Consider the following 6,848-nt stretch of genomic DNA (forward strand, 5'->3'; position numbering starts at 1 on the left):
AGTGTGTTTTTATGTGTTTTTGAGTACTTGCTTTTTACTAAACGCTCCAACAATATCCTACAGCCATACTCTACATCTGAATTTACCATTTATACCAATTTTAGGGTTTGGGGCATTAGAAGATTATAAAATAATTGTTTTTAGGTGGATATTTTGAATTGAAAGTAAAATCTTTAGATTTATAACATTATATCACATTATTCATTACATTATTACAAATCAAACTTTTCACTCAGGGCAAATCAAGGACCAAATGTGCTCTTCAGTCTCTAGATCAGAGCATGCGTGCACTAGCTATTCACGTACATTTAGATCTTTAGTTATACTGTATCATTACGCAAAAATGACCATTAAAAGCTGAAATGTAACATTTTACTCTGGGATCTAGAAGACTTGCGTGATTAGGTATTAAAAGCAATAAAAGCTACACTGATATGTTGTACAATGTAAGAACTCTATAGTAATGTGTCAAATATGAGCCGAGCACATGTGGCGTGTACAAGCGATGTGCATTTTCAATCCCATAACTGTCAAAAAAGTTCCTTTTTTTATAGGTAATGTGGGAAAATGCTAGTTAAGCGAATCTACCCTACACAGATCCAGCAGGGCTTCAAGAAAGTGTTTTGCTCAGTTCTTTAACTCTTTCCCCGCCATTGACGGAATTTTCCATCTTTCTGTGTTTTCACTGTTATACGGTAGGGGGCGCTATTACACATCTTCTGAAAGAGTACAGAATCTCCTGATCAAAACACAGGTGAAGAAGAAGCAGAAACAAGCGCTAGCATATGCGTTCATATGCATTATGTAAAATATCGTGATCATCAACATTAAAGTCCGCGTGAACCGGAAGTTGCAAACGACTTTTCTCCAGTGTTGTGACGTATTTCCAAGTGAAAAGGAATATTGAACAGAGGGCAGGGTTTTACTCTAGCGCTCCTCCTCTCCATCTCTGCTCATAACAGACTAACGGTTTGAGGGGAGTGGTTAAGCGTTTCCCAACCCAAGCCGTCAAACCTACGTCATCAGAGAAGGTCTTCCAATGCAGAGGGGAGGGGCATTTTCAGATTTTGATTAAAGATTACGAAGCCAAAAAAAACTGACTTGCATGGATGAATTGTTCACCACAAAACGATCAATTTAGGCAAACAAAGTAAATATGGTCAGTTTTGATTTCATGTGGACTTTAAACAGCATATAGCCTAAATCAAAACTAATGAAACCCTAATGAATGAAACGTCGACCCAGGACGAGCAATAGGACTGGAAAGCTTGTTTTTTATTTATTTTTTATTAAACTTACCCACATTCAAGTATTGATAAAAAAAGAATGCATGAAGCTAGAATAAAGCTGGTACCTTTTTTTGTTTAAACGCAGAAGGTCTGTTCTTTCTTTCGAAATGTTGCATGTTCAGATATTCATACAACAAAATAAGTTGGCTGGCAACTTTAAAAAGAAACGCTGGCGGGGAAAGAGTTAATATCTGTTTGTCAAATTATTATATAAAAATGAATGAAACAAAACTGGATTTTAGACTACGTCAGTCAGTCGACATCATTATAAAAATGTAATCTCTCATAGGATACCCATACCAAAGAATACAATCTAATCTTCTTTTTGTTAAAACTAATGAACAAAAACCAACTATAACATACTAAAATGTACTATGGTAAAACCATGGCATTCTTTGAAGTGTGTTGGAGCATCATGCAAACAGACTAATGTAAGACTATGGTAATCATTCAGTATCATGGGATTACTGACTGTATATGGATATTACAGACCTAAATATTAATGACAGAATATAGTAAAATAACATTTATATAAAAATGAGATGAGATAAGACAAAAAACACCAACTACTGTGGTGTTATTTATATACCGTAGTAATCCAAGGGTCTTTACAGAATACCATGTCTGAAAAACATGCAACCGTATTTATTTGTTGGTGAGAGAGGTTACAGAGTAGGGTGTTTTTTTCCAGTGTCCTTCTTCATCCTTCCATCCCTGTTGAGGTTTGTGTGCGCCGCTGATGACAACATTATACCTCCGTACATGACAGAACAGTGTTGCCAAAGCAGTCATAAGCTTCTGATCGCTGCGCATTCTGTGAGATATTGGGGATAGAGCCATACGGTTTAATGTGTAAAGATGTGTGCATGTATGCTATTTGCTGAACTGTAAAGATATCTTCTTTCTACTTGTATCTTTCTACCGTTGTGTCACTGCAAACTGTTTCATTTGATGCATCAACAGGACATCTCAGTTTTTTTTTTTTTACAATGTTGTCTTTTCAAATATTTCAAATATAAACACACACATTATAGGCTTTACATGTACTTTTATTTATTACTTATTTATCCTTGTCTTGTTACATTTTTGTTTTATCTGTAATCAGTGATGCATGTAATGAACTGTTTTTTTGACTGCTCCCATAATTCCTTGTGTGTCTCTATAGAGTGTGGAAGAGTGTGTACCACCAATGTCATGATCAGCCACTATTCAAATGTGGTTAGACAACAAAAATGAGATCATTTCAACTGACCAAAACGAATGCATGATTACCACATAGTGTGCTGGATAAACCTGCAGTGATCATCGAGTCTAGCAGCTTCATGTAATGCACTGATCCGGATACGTGACAGGGTAAATATGACCTGCAGCAGTAAACCGTGGTAAACATTGGCTGAAATGATCTCTTCTAGTGTCTATACTTCCATTTCCACACCAAAACCAAACGTGCAGTTTAAGTTCAGGCACGTACACGCGTCCAAATGTGTTGTAAATACCGAGGGAACACAGCCATATCTCAGAAAATATGATAAAAGTCCCTGGAAATGCATTAACCATTCCGTGTCCGTTTAATTTTGACAAATGTATAAATGTAGCAGTCCATGGCAAAGTGTAATTCAAGAAGGCCGGAGGATATTACTGTTCTTGTGAATTATCAGAGCAAATGTTTTTTTTTTTTTTTTTTTTTTTTTTACATTAAACATGAGAAATTGGGTTTAACATCTGAGACTTTTGTTCTTTCTTTTATTTTTCTTTCTTAAATAGTGTTTACCTTTTGTGCTTATATTTTGTCATTTATTGCATAGAGTGCAAATTTTTCCTTGATGAAGAATGATTTTTGTGGTGGTTTGGAATATGTGTAGATTACATGTTTGTTCGTTTGCATTATTTGTTGCTGAATTTGTCATTTTATTTGTGACTTTGTCTCTCTTTTGGGTTTTGAATCATAAGAAACATGGTGGGTCGTTTAAGGCTTCCAACTGCTAAGGAGAATAAACACGTTTATGTTTTAATGCACATTTGTAATTTTACAAAATGATCTGTTTTTATATTATTTTGTTCTTTGTGCTCTTAATATGGTGTTACAAAAGCAGCCTAGATGGGTTATTTCTTGTAAAAACAATCCCTGTTTCTTAGCAACACTTTTTAAATATAATAGCATTTAACATTTGTTTTTATTCTCCCCATATGTGTTTCATTGTTCTTAATATTTCTCTCAGTTATGTGCCTTGCAAAAACGTGTCAATCGTCTTGCACAAATCTCATGGAAACTGTTTCAAGAATCTTTCTGTACATCCTTAATACAATGACACAAGTGGTATTGATGACTGTAAATGATGTCCACATCATGTCTGGACTTCTTCTTTAAATGCATTTTCTGTATGTTTTCCAAATGTTATGATTTTATAAAGAAATTTCTCATCATACTCTGTATTGTCATGATTTCATGCTGAACTAATAGAGGAAAATCTGTACGCTCCCTTATTTAATCTTTACCTTCGCCGTGAGTCTTTCATAGATCCAGATTTTAATTCAAGATGTCCTCGTCTTATGCTGTGCCATTAAAGAATGATTCCTTTTAACAAATTTACCACACAATCAAAGATACAATTATTTTGTCTGTCTGATAACAGGAGCCATCATTCTCTTATCAGCTTGGAGAGGTGTTTATTTAAAAAATAAATATTAGAGAATATTCAAAAAGTGAAAATGATTTGCCTACGAGGTATTTAATAGTGGGCATAACGTTTAACGGGCAGGGTTAGAAGAACTTTAAAGACAGGGACAAGCAGCATCCATTTACAGTATGATTTTAATTAATATAATCATGTACACGAAATATGTTGTTGTTATTGCATACTGTTTTATATATACTACTATACACTGAGGTGCAAATGTCACAGGTCGGGGTGGAGCGCCAGCGGGCCGCCCACCCCTTCGCTTGCGTGCCGCCCCTGAGGAGCCGGCCGTGGGCACGAAGGAGACAGGCAGACACAGAATTCAAAATAAATATACTTTTTTTTATTAAATAATAAAAACAATATTAAAAGTCTCTTCAGTTCAGGTTCTCTTCATGTGTCTCTTCACATTTCTCAGCACCTTCGGACAGAGAGAGGAATGGACATAATCCACAGCTTCCGCATTCTCTTCAGCGTTCTCTTCGCGTTTCCCAGCACCCTCGGACAGAGAGAGGAATGGACATAATCCACAGCCCCCGCATTCTCCTCGCGTTTCTCAGCACCTTCGGACAGAGAGAGGAATGGACATAATCCACAGCTTCCGCATTCTCTTCAGCGTTCTCCGCGTTTCTCGGCACAGCATTAGCAGGCTCTTCAAGCATTAGCAGGCTCTTCCAGCATTAGCAGGCTCTTCAAGCATTAGCAGGCTCTTCAAGCATTAGCAGGCTCTTCAAGCATTAGCAGGCTCTTCAAGCATTAGCAGGCTCTTCAAGCATTAGCCGGCTCTTCAAGCATTAGCCGGCTCTTCAAGCATTAGCCGGCTCTTCAAGCATTAGCAGGCTCTTCACTGGACTCAGACAGAGGGAGGAATAGACACGTGTAACTCACAGCATTAGCAGGCTCTTCCAGCATTAGCAGGCTCTTCCAGCATTAGCAGGCTCTTCCAGCATTAGCAGGCTCTTCAAGCATTAGCCGGCTCTTCAAGCATTAGCAGGCTCTTCAAGCATTAGCCGGCTCTTCACTGGACTCAGACAGAGGGAGGAATAGACACGTGTAACTCACAGCATTAGCAGGCTCTTCCAGCATTAGCAGGCTCTTCCAGCATTAGCAGGCTCTTCCAGCATTAGCAGGCTCTTCCAGCATTAGCAGGCTCTTCCAGCATTAGCCGGCTCTTCAAGCATTAGCCGGCTCTTCAAGCATTAGCCGGCTCTTCAAGCATTAGCCGGCTCTTCAAGCATTAGCAGGCTCTTCACTGGACACAGACAGAAGGAGGAATAGACACGTGTAACTCAGAGCATTAGCAGGCTCTTCAAGCATTAGCCGGCTCTTCACTGGACTAGCATTAGCAGGCTCTTCACTGGACTCAGACAGAGGGAGGAACAGACACGTGTAACTCACAGCATTAGCAGGCTCTTCAAGCATTAGCAGGCTCTTCACTGGACTCAGACAGAGGGAGGAGAATATGTATAACTCACAGCATTAGCAGGTTCTTCCAGCATTAGCAGGCTCTTCATTGAGCTCAGGCAGAGAGAGGAATGGACAGCTGTGATTGCGAGTGAACAGCAGAAACAAATCCCACACTCACATTTCCACCACACACTGTAAGGTTTCACTCGTGCTCATTTCCACAATAAAACTGCAACTCAACAGACCCACAGTGCACCAAGGCCTCCGCCCGCCATCCAGCCGAAGTTCTCTCTGGCTCTCTCATCTGTCTCTCTCTCGTCCTCTCGTCCTCTCTCTCCCGCGGCCTCCCGCCGCGAGCGCGGCCACGGCCGCTCACGTGCTGCGCGTCCCACCTCTCATTCTCGTCGTGTCCCCCTCTGCTCGTGCCTCTCTCTCCCGCGGCCACGGCCGCTCACGTGCTGCGCGTCTCTCTCTCACAACCCCCGCGGGGAAGAACCACCCACACTTTCTCTTCCTCTGACTTTTTATCCTCTCATGAGCTAGTGTGGCCCCATTCAAACGCTCAGCGCAAATCACCCACACCTGCTGTCAATCCGCCACTAGGTTACCATAGCGACAGGCACTCACCCAGGCTTATTTGTCACCCCGTGACACAAATAGTATCTGTCAATATTTCCACTAAGTAGGCCTATATACAACAACTAAAATACTGCTATTTTTAACTATTTTCTGCCAAATCGAAATGATTCAGATAATATTAAATATTATTAAAATCAATCAATCCAACACACTTCACAAAGGAGAGGTAAAACTTACTGGACAAAAATTCAGTAGTCTTAATATGTCATGGATAAATACACTGTTTCACTAAAACAAAGCCATAGAGAAGTAACAGGGTGACTGAGACCTATAGTTATAGAGGAACTGCTAGAAATGAACCATTTTAAAACACCAACCGAGTTGACTCTTAATTTCAAGTAGGATTTATCTTATTTGAAATATGCAAAATTTGAATACATTTTTTAGCTCTGCAGGTCTCTAAATACAATCACTGCGTTCGAAATCTCATACTGTATTAGGTCACTCTCCCACCGGAACTAGACTCGCGTTCGGCTGTTACCAGAAGCCAGTGATCACTGTAAAATCCAACAGTGAATCTTTTTAGTTAACTTAATGTCTTAACTTAATTGTAAAAAAAACTAGTAATCTGTACTACTAGGATTTGTTTACTCAAAAAAAAAAAAAAAACCAAGTAAAGATTCATTGATTAGTTTGAGTGCATTTTTTGAGGCGGAAAAGTCTTAATGGATGTTTCACTCATTTCCTCCACTTCTGCTGTTATTTTTATCTGTTTGCAGTCACTCATTTCCCAAAGTCATCTTGAATGTTGAATTGTCAATACAACTGAAAAATTTAAGAGAACATCACATAAGCTGACTTCATAAATTGATGCTTATTTTCCTAAAATGTTTTA

General features: G+C 39.1%; 1 long non-coding RNA gene across 1 annotated transcript; it reads right to left on the minus strand.

Moving 5' to 3' along the window:
- Positions 1–4,288: 4,288 nt before the first annotated feature.
- On the minus strand, positions 4,289–5,966 carry LOC308686202. The gene is made up of 2 exons (XR_014029534.1): positions 5,443–5,966; positions 4,289–4,530 (listed from the first exon to the last, which is right to left on the minus strand). It is a non-coding gene; the product is annotated as an uncharacterized lncRNA (long non-coding RNA).
- Positions 5,967–6,848: the final 882 nt, after the last annotated feature.

The sequence above is a fragment of the Scardinius erythrophthalmus genome (genome assembly GCF_964197995.2).
Source record: "Scardinius erythrophthalmus genome assembly, chromosome: 25".
In the NCBI taxonomy this organism is placed as follows: Eukaryota; Metazoa; Chordata; class Actinopteri; order Cypriniformes; family Leuciscidae; genus Scardinius; species Scardinius erythrophthalmus.